This window comes from Papio anubis, chromosome 2, assembly GCF_008728515.1.
Source record: "Papio anubis isolate 15944 chromosome 2, Panubis1.0, whole genome shotgun sequence".
NCBI classification, from domain to species: domain Eukaryota; kingdom Metazoa; phylum Chordata; class Mammalia; order Primates; family Cercopithecidae; genus Papio; species Papio anubis.
The window spans coordinates 123299289-123310068 of NC_044977.1; the positions used below are offsets into that span (position 1 = coordinate 123299289).

The 10780-nt window shown below is 39.2% G+C and overlaps 1 protein-coding gene across 1 annotated transcript in view; it reads right to left on the reverse strand.

Moving 5' to 3' along the window:
* The window catches only part of SERPINI1 (serpin family I member 1), a 158278-nt gene that overhangs the window by 615 nt on the left and 146883 nt on the right, over nucleotides 1-10780 (reverse strand). The window lies entirely within an intron of this gene.

Consider the following 10780-nt stretch of genomic DNA (forward strand, 5'->3'; position numbering starts at 1 on the left):
TCCAGCGACTCAACTCTGACTTTGCTTAGAATTATCTTGGGTGCTTTAAAAAAATTCAGTGTCCAGGCCCTTCCTCAACTAAACAAATAATATCTGAAGGTGGGTGGGACCCAGGCATTCATAATATTTTAAAGTGTTCCTATTATACACTCTCAACTCCTCACTTACCTGTACCTACTTTTGTGGAGCAAAATGTGGTTGAAGAAAAACACACCATTAGGCTGGGCGCGGTGACTCATACCTGCAATCCCAGCACTTTGGAAGGCCAAGGTGGGCAGATCTCTTGAGGTCAGGAGATCGAGACCATCCTGGCCAACATGGTGAAACCCCGTCCCTACTAAAAATACAAAAATTAGCCCAGCGTGGTGGCGGGCGCCTGTAGCCCCAGCTGCTCGGGAGGCTGAGGCAGGAGAATTGCCTGAACCAGGGAGTCAGTGATTGCAGTGAGCCGAGATGGTGCTACTGCATTCCAGCCTGGTGACAGGGCAAGACTCTGTTTTTTTTAAAAAAAAAAAAAAAAAAAGAAAAGAAAAAGAAAAATGCACCATGATGCTGACTGGCCTCACTCTAAAATGTATAACCACTCACCTCAAGGTGTTGTCTGGCAGTCACACTAAATTCCCACAACCATTCTCCAACTTGCCCTCGTCCCACCTAGTGTAGTAGATGATTTTCAGTTGCTCTTCCTTTTGTTCTAGTTTCCCTTATTTCTGCTTCCATCCTACTCTCACCTAAACAATCAGAAAAGGATTTCCACAGGGTACTATCATCATGCATGTATCCACCTACTCAATCTACCTGCCCACTTATTCTACTTTCCCCTCTAACAAGTAGGCCTTATCAGCACTTCCATCTTCATTTGTGGACTGGAGTCTGCCACTTCATCTCTACTCAAAGTCATTAAACCAGAAAGTGTCTTCCTTCTCCATCATTAGTATCTCTTCTTTACCGCATCATTCCCACAGCATATAAGCCTGCTGTAATTTTCCCATTGAAAACAAAAACAAAAGATACCCTCTCTTGTCCTGCTTCTCCTTTCCGCTTCCATCCCAATAGATTGTTTTACATGTCTTACAGCATATGAGAAAAGCATTAAAAGTGCTGTCTATGTTTGCTGCCTCCAATTCTTCTCTTCTGAGTCTCTCTTGAACCCACTCGAATATCTTCAGTTCATTGCTCCACTGAAATTACAGTTGGCAAGGTCATTAATGATTTTCAGGTTACTAAATTCAATGGTCAATTCCTAGTCCTTATTTCCTTTACTTGAAAAGTACAGTTACTCTCTCCTTTCAGCACTCTCTTCATTTGGCTTCTAGGACTCTATACCTCACCAGCTATCTTTTTACTTCATAGTCCCTTTTGCTGTTCCCTACTCATCCCCCACCATCTCCTAACTGTAGTATGCCCAGGGCTCAGCCTCTAAACCTCTTTCTCTCTCAACTCAGTCTTATCTGGATAATGATCTTATGCAGTCTCATGGACTTAAAAACCATCTATATGCTAATGACTCCAAAATTTATAACTCCATCCTAGATTTCTCTCCCTCTTGAATCTCAGACTCATATATTCACCTGCCTACTTGAAATTCCTCTTACATGTCTTAGATGCATCTCAATCTTAATCTTCCAGAAATATATCTTTAAACCTCCTGTCCAAATCAGCTGCTTTCATATCTTCTGTCTATTCAAGCCTACAAACCTTGGAATTATCCTCAACTACTCTCTTTCTTTCAAATCCCATGTCCAATCCCTCATGAAATCCTATGAGCTCTACCTTCAAAATGTATTCAGAATCTGATCACCTGCCTTCCTTTCATGGCCTGTTGTGACACCCCTACATTTATTAGTATCATTACAGCTGCTGCTTTACTGGTCTTCTGCTTCAGGCCATACCTCCCTATAGTCTATACTCCAACATAGCACTCACAGGGATTCTGTTAAATGCAAGTGACTCTTCTGATTAAAATACATCAATGGTACCCTATCACACAAATAAAGAACAGTATCCGTACAATGGACTACAAAGCACCAATGTGTCTGATTAAAAAAAAAAATCTATTTCAAAATTGTAAGCTAATTTTGAAACAACCACAAAACAATCAAGGTTTAAATTGACTAAAGTTCTTGCACAACTTCCGAGTTGACTAATATCAGTTAAGAAAAGCTAAACAGTTGGTACATGTTGTTAGACAATTAAAAATACCTTTTTTTGTTTCTCTTAGGTCTTAGGATCTGTTAAAATAAGGAATCTGGAACATGAACTGTTTTAAAAAAAGGCCACCATTTACAAATACCTCTTGCAGAGTATGTTCTTAATATTGTGAAATCAAATCAAAATCTAGAACCTGTGGACGTGGCCTACCTAGCAGTCTCCTAATATTATACTTCCTTCAAAAATGATACAAAACAAAAAAGAAAGGAAAAATATATCTACAGAAAAACCAAGCACTGAGTAGATCTTGAGAACAGAGACTACTAAAACTTCAAAATAATCATGGATTTAAAAGTTTGGTATGTCTCGCATGCACCAGCTTCAGCCTTATCCCACAGTAAGACTAGGGCAAACCAAGGAAAACTGTGGGGAGGACAGGAAAGGAAAGAGGCCTAAAGTCGACCTAAAACTATCAGAAAGTACCATGAAAGTGTTCAGGCAAATCAGAGCATGAGCCACAGGGAAGAGTCTTCAAAGTATGCAAGATGTGAAAGCACAGGCTTGATATAAGAGGGCCTTTTTTGAAACACAGCTTTTGGGAGAGAACAAAGGAAAAAAAAAAATAGTGAGACATGTCCTTTGGCAACTGGGAGGTTTTGATGGTTAATTTTAGGTGTCAACTTGACTGGATTAAGGAATACTTCGAGAACTGGTAATGCCTTACTTCTGGGTGTGTCTGTAAAGGTGTTTCCTGAGAAGAATGTCATGTGAGTTGGTAGACTAAGTGGGGAAGATCCACCCTCAATGTGATGGGCACCATCTAACCAGCTGGGGTCCCAGATCTTCTCCTGCCCTTGGACATCAGAACTCCACTTTGGATTCCAGGAGTTACACCAGTGGTTCCCTGGGTTTTCAGGTCTTTGGCCTGGAACTGACAGTTTCACTATTGGCCTGCCTGATTCTGAGGCTTTTAGACTTGGACTGAGCCAGGCTACCTCCAGCCTAGTGTCTCCAGTTTGCTGGCGGCTAGTTGTGGGACTTCTTAGCTTCCATAATTTCTTAAATCAATTCCCCTAACACATCACCTCTTAGGTATCTATATTTGCTTGTGTATATGTACATATCCGACTGATTCTGTCTCTGGAGAACCCTGTCTAATGCAGAGGTGAAGAGGAAAAGAAGAGAAAGGAAAATCTTAAGCTCTTGTAAGGCAAAGTAGAATAAACTAAATTAGAGGACTCACAAACCCCCCTGTGTTAGGCAGGATAATGGCTCCCCAAAGATGTCTACATCTTAATACCTGGAAACTGTGACTGTGTTACCTTACACAGTAAATGAGAAGTAAGGTAGCCAATGGAATTAGAGTTGCTAACCAGCTGACTTTAAAATAGGGAGTTTCCTGAATTATCCAGGTGGGCCCAATGTAATCACAAGTGTCCTTAAATATGTAAAAGGGAGAAAGAAGACTCAATGTCAGAGTGATGTAATGGAGGAAGACTCAATTGGTCATTGCTAACTTTAAGAGGGAAGGAGGCCATGAGCCAAGGAATGCAGGCAACCTCTAGAAGCTGGAAAAGGCAAGAAAATGCCTTCCATCTGAGCCCCCGGACTCTCTCAACACTTCAGACAGAGTTATGCTTTTATGAGCTTTGTAAATGGGCTTCTGCATAAGAGTTAGATTGACAAAAGCCTGTTAGTCATTAGTAATTCCCATGGAAATGGAAAGCAAGGGTTGAGGGTGGGGGAAGGGAAGATTCAGAACATGGTATCAAGAAAGGGCAGATTGATTTGTAAAATGGGGTGGCGTGAAGCAAGGGGCACTGGGAAAGTGAAGCTTGCATAAAGAGGCTATGAGATGGTGCTCAAAAATGAGTACTTACAAAGTAAGGCTATGGGGTGGCCTTAAATACCTCTACCAAAATCTTAAACACATATGATATATAATTTTCTAAACTTTCCAACTTTTCTGTGATCACTACCTGCTGCTTTTGTAATCTATTTGAAATGAAATAGTTTTACAGAGCAGTGGCAAACCTAGTTTTATGCTAACCAGATTAATTAGACAACAGCTTGGGTTTGGGGGTGCCAGGTGCTCTGAAATGTTCAACTTCATGTTTCTCCCAATTCCAAGACTCAGTCTGTTTAGAGACCCTGATAGTAGTAAAATGATTCTTACTTATCCTGACTGGACAGAAGGTAGTGAAGGTGCTATACAAGAAATCAAATATTATTGTTCCTGGGACTAAGATTTTACCATCAACTCAATATACATTTACTGAGTACCAGGTACCAGGCATCGTGTTGGGTCTTGAGAACAGAGTGGAGAACGCATGGAAGCAACCTCTATTTTCCTGGCGCTATGTACCGATCAGGCATCTAATGCTAACTTACATCAAATTCACAACTAATTGATGAAAGCTGTTATATATATTATGATATAGGTATACTGGGTGTTTATTTAAGAGCTTGTTGTAGGAAAAGGGCCTAATCTAATTTAGAAGTTTAAGAAATGGCTTCTCCAAACACATGACTAGTTCATTCATTTTCTTCTACTCTTTCTTCATATTGGTCTTTACCTACTACCAAGTAACTGACAGCCACGGTAGGTTTCCTATCTATATTGTTCACCACTTGGTATCTCTCATGCCAAACACAGGGTCTGGTATGTCATAAGTATAAATGAAGTATTAGTTAAATAAGTGCATGGAAGTACAAATATCTAAAGTCATCCTGCTGACATGGAAGATGGAAACAGTTCACAGCTGAGAAATGATTCTTTTTTCTTTTTCTGAGACGGAGTTTCACTCTTGTTGCCCAGGCTGGAGTGTAACGGCACGATCTCGGCTCATAGCAACCTCTGCCTCCCGGGGGTTCAAGCGATTCTCCTGCCTCAGCCTCTTGAGTAGCTGGGATTAAAGGCATGCATCACCATGCCTGGCTAATTTTATATTTTTTAATAGAGACGGGGTTTCTCCATGTTGGTTAGGCCAGTCTCGAACTTCCAACCTCAGGTGATCCACCTGCCTCGGCCTCCCAAAGTGCTGGAATTACAGGCGTGAGCCATCGCGCCCGGCCAGAGAAATGATTCTTAAGCTGCAGCACACTTCACAGAGTTAACTATTGGGAAATGTTTGTGTGTTTACGTGTGAGTTGCTTACGGAAAACATTTCAAGAGGTTTTTTTCAGTGGAAATTTATTTCAGTTCCCCCTTGACCCGGCAGCTTCAGAAGAATTGAGATTTTCCTGTAACTGTATGAAGAATAACTGGTTGGGAAACAAGACACAAACAGATAAATTCCATGGTACATTCGTAACGTGCATGTATGGATCCTGCCTTATATTCCAGTCTTCGGGGAGAAAATAATCAAGGAAAAAGCTTTTATTTCCTTCTTGGAAGATTAAATTGGAGATAAAGTTTTTCCCTTTTTTCCCCCAGGGTATGAATAGTTACGTTCTTGGTCTAACAGAGTTTTGAGTACCTGGCCCAAGGCCTGACACATAGTAGCCATTCAGTGGTAGAGTGAAACCAATGAGGCAGAAATGCTTGGGGAGACTGACTTTTCTAATCAGGGGAGAAGAAGATCTTACCTCCAAGGGTAAACAGGCAGGCTAAGGGTTTTAGCGGCACTCATTAAAAAGCAGGCTAAGGAAGGACTACAGCTACTAGAAAAAAAGAAAAGAAAGTTCTGTTAGTTTGAGGTTTCAAATCCCCCCAAACCAGGACCAGTATCGTGGTAAAGGCTAGACTGGGGCCCTGGACAGAGTATGAGAATGTGCAGGTGGCATCCCTGAGGATTCAGAGCTTCAATGGACCATGAGTGCTCCAGCTGCATAACTCACTGAACTGTCTTGCCAGTTTCTACACCGGCTTGACTGGGCATAATTCAAAAAGGAAAAGCTCATATTCATTCCATTCTTCTGGAGCTCTGTGATAGCATTTAATACCACCTGAATGGGATGTCTTCCACATATAGTATTAAGGTATTTCTTCATGTAATTGCTAAAAGATACAGGGTCTAACTGTTCTATAATACTCATACCCATTTTATCTAGATGTTCAATGGATCTATAAATCTCTCCCTGGTATTCATCATAGTAACTGTAGCAGAACCTTCAACTCATTAAAAATGCTTTATAGTTTAGGCAGTAGAAGGAAGGCTGGCATCAAAATATTTTGATCAAAAATTTTGACAATGTAAAGGTTCAGTTGCAGCAGACAGTTTTTGGAAAGTAACTGGTAAAGCACTTACCATATCCTAAATTTGCACTCTTTGTAAACTTTGCACATATATTCCGCTTTCAGAATAGTTTTGCAAATTGTACACAAACAAAAAAGGTGGAAGAGTTTTAATAAATTGCATTTATAAATGATCTGTATTAGAATATAATAGATCTCCAGTTATAGTCAATTACTACCTGTGTTGTACAACAGATACCTTCTATTTTATTTGCTAATAAAGGGCTACACAACTAAAAAAAAAAAAAAAAAAAAGCAGGCTAAAAGAAATCAAAACTCAAACTGGAAGAAATTGTTAGGTAATCATACATTGCTTGTTACTAGGTAATTGATACCGGGTTATAACAACTGATGGAAAGTATGAGATGGACCAAGTGTTTGCCATTTTATATTTTTTTAATATCCTTTCTTTATATGAAATTTTCTAACATAAATGATTATATATACATGTATTGCATGTGTATGTGTATATGTGTATGTATAAAATATAGTCACAGATTTTTCAAGATTTAACTCAATTAACTTATTACAAATTCACTGTAGAAAATCAGTAGTTTCCAATTTGAGTATTTTATAAATATGCAAAATTTTAGAAAATTAATTGACATCAAATTTATAATTTCTTATTTTCCAAATAAGGTAACTAAAACAATAGAAATATTATATATTTCATCATCTACTTCTAAAATGAAAAGATACATTAGTTAATCCAAATACAAAAAAAATACCCACTATCTTAAAATAAAGGCTAATCGTTTAAAGTAACATAATATCTCATTATGAAACTCGACTATGTTTTCTTTGTGTTCCTTGTTTTCCCTTGGTTTTGCCAATGCTAACTTGTGGACCAGCCTTTGGGGCTTTGGGAGTCACAGCTCTGGAGTCCATTCTAGAAAAGGAACAGGCTGCTGAAGTAGGAACATTCTATTTATTTAGCAGATTTATCATCCTTGGAACCCACAGAGGGCAAAAAGGCACATCATACTAATGTAACTCGTGTTGTGGTATGATAACATCATGCGTACACAAGGGATTTATGTGAGATAGGAAAAACAGTTTTCTTGCTTTCAGATGAGTAATGGCATAAATTAACAACAGGTCTACTGTGGAGATTTAAAATGTGAATACAGAATGGTTTTGTTAAAAGGTGCTGGAGAATAAACTAAAGGATTTTTAGGGTTGCCCAAATCTGATGTTACAGCACTGCTGATTCTTGGAATATTAAAATTTTTCATATACGGATATAATCTTGTTTAGCCTAACGCAAGCTAATTGATAAATTCTAAAGATTTTGCTGTCTACAGTGGAAATGGCATCTAGCCAAATGTCAACAAAACTCACTTTTTAAATTTTTTATTTGCAAAAAATATGATGCAATATGTGCTAAGGATTCCACTTTGTTTTGCCAAAGGCTGTTTAAATCTCTGATGCTTCCCAGCCTTCTTTACAGGAAGGGAGCTTAATAAATGTTCAACACGTAATGAAACTGCTCTATCCTCTATACTTATCTCTCTCTCTCTTTTTTTTTCTTTTTCTGTTTTTTTCAGACAGACTCTCTCTCTGTTGCCATGCTGGAGTGCAGTGGCACGATCTTGGCTCACTGTAACCTCCGCCTCCTGGGTTGAAGCGATTCTCCTGCCTCAGTCTCCTGAGTAGCTGGGACTACAGATACGTGCCACCATGCCCAGCTATCTTTTTTGTATTTTTAGTAGAGACTGGGTTTCACCATGTTGGCCAGGCTGGTCTCAATCTCTTGACCTTGTGATCCTCCCACCTCAGCCTCCCAAAGTGCTGGGATTACAGGCGTGAGCCATTGTGCCCAGCCTACTCTATACTTCTTTTATTGCACTCTCGTTTGAATCTCCAAATTCTAGTCAATAATACTGATGTTGGCCTGTATCACATCAACCTTCATAAAACATTTATTCCTAGAAGCTTATCATGTTTTTGTTACTTTCCTTTTTGAAGTCAGTTAACCTGTCATTACCAGAAAAATCACTGCTAAGTGTTTATTGATAATCCCTAACAATGAGACTCCATTTGTGACTTTATTGTGTTGGTTGTTCTTCAGATTACCTACCTGCTTTGTGTTTCAATGTGAGCTATCTAGGCTGATAGAAATCAATCTAAAGGCAAACAAGTAATTTCACTGAATCTGAAATCATTTTAATTACCTGAAACTACCTGGCAGCTCTGAGAGAAATGAATAAAAAAGATTATTATGATAAATACTAAACAAAACCCCAACATTTTATTTTAAACCATTTATTATTATTTTCTTCAATGAATTACAAGATTCATTGTTCACTCTATTTTCCATTGGCAAAATTTGACAACATAAATATGATAAATGAGGCTAAAATACAAAATGGTCATTGCTTATTAGACTATAAGATACATCAATTTTTATAAAGAACTTTCATCTCAATCTAAATAAAACTATGTTCAGGTTGATTAAAAATTCTATCACCATTCATAGGCCTTTTAGCATTTTAGCTTCTACTATGTGTGCTAGGCACTGTGCTAAGTGGTAGAAATGCAATAGTGTCAGATTTATTCAAGGAAGAAATATGGTGAAGGTGAAAGAAACAGTAGGAAAGTATTAATTAGCATGAAAAGTGTTACAATAAAAGTAACTAGAACGGGATAAAAGTCCTTAGAAGGGACACTTGATCAGCTGAGGTGGAAGAAAATCAGAGAAGGCTTTCTAGAAGAACTGTCATCCGGTCTGACACCTGCAGGTTAAGTCGGAGTGAGAGAGGCAAAGAAAGGGAAACAGGAGAAAGGACAATACAGGCAAAAGGCAAAGGCTGGAGGTGAGAGAGAGCATTGCTGTTTGAGTATCTTTGATAGTTTAGGGTGGCTAGGGCTTAGAATGAAGAAGAGAATAACAGAGATGAGGCTGAAGACACAAACACAAATCTGTGAAGATTTTTAATGTAGGGTGACAATATAAGTTATCTGAACCAAGACCCTTTTGAGAGTTAAGGGGGCGCTAGCAGAAAATCCTGGAGCTAAAATCATAAACTTAATTGTCTCAGGCAAATGGAGATACGTGCTCACTTTATGAAGAAGTTTAACTTGATTTTTATATAAATGAGAACTATTGGGGGTTTTAATAATGAGAATGAATGATATGATCAAAGTTGTGCTTTACCAAGATCACCTGACTGCATTGTAGAAAATGGATTGAAGGGAGGAGAACTGGAGGCTGGAGGTAACTTAGGAGAGTCTTGCAAAAGTCTAATAATTATACCAAGAGGATACAGCATAGGGGAATTTGAGAGACTCTTTAGAAATTATTACTGGCATAACTAATTGGACATGGAGATTTAAGGCGGAGGAAAAATCAAAGATGTCATTTCAGATTTCTGACGTTGACAAGTAGGAAAATGGTAGTACCATGGACTGCGATGGGGCAGGAAAACCTTTACTTTAGAACGTGTTGGGTTTGAGGACCCTCAAGAACACCAGATAGAACTATCAGGCCATTGTACTGTATTATGTATTCGGAACCCAGAAGAGAGAGAGAGAAGTTAGAGACAGATGTTTTGGAGGTTTGAAAAGATTTTTGAAAATTGAAACCATGGGACTGGATCAGACTGTTTGTAGAAAATGTGAAGAGTAAGGAAAGAAGAGAGGTCAGTACCAAATTGTGAGGAACACTAACTTTTAACGGATAAGAGAGTAAAAAGAGAGCCATAAACAAGACTGTGAATGACATGAGAGATAGAAACAAAGTAGACGGTGTGAGATTCCTCAGATACCAGATGAAGGGTGTTACAGGAAAGCATCAAAAGCTGCAGAAGAGCCAGGCGCGGTGGCTCAAGCCTGTAATCCCAGCACTTTGGGAGGCTGAGGTGGGCGGATCACAAGGTCAGGAGATCGAGACCACCCTGGCTAACACGGTGAAACCCCATCTCTACCAAAAATACAAAAAATCAGCCAGGCGTGGTGGCGGGCGCCTGTAGTCCCAGCTACTCGGGAAGCTGAGGCAGGAGAAATGGCGTGAACCCGGGAGGCGGAGCTTGCAGTGAGCAGAGATGGGGTCACTGCACTCCAGCCTGGCCAACAAAGCAAGACTCTTTCTCTGGGGAAAAAAAAAAAAAAAGCTTCAGGTGGCATTAATACGAGGTGACTGCCTCTAGTGATCTTGTAAGAGCAAATGTAATGACATTAATGCAGAAGCCAGAACGCAATTTCCAAAACATGTGTGTCTTGTCTCATTCTGTTTCCCCTTTCTGTAACTCTTTCCACACTTTAACTCTTTACCTCACTCAGTCCTTTTGGTCCTTCAAGATAATTAGACCACATCGTTCCCTTATTGTTTTGTGCTTATCTTCATTGTATCCCTGTATTGTAGGTGTTGAAATAATAATTTATTTGTTACTT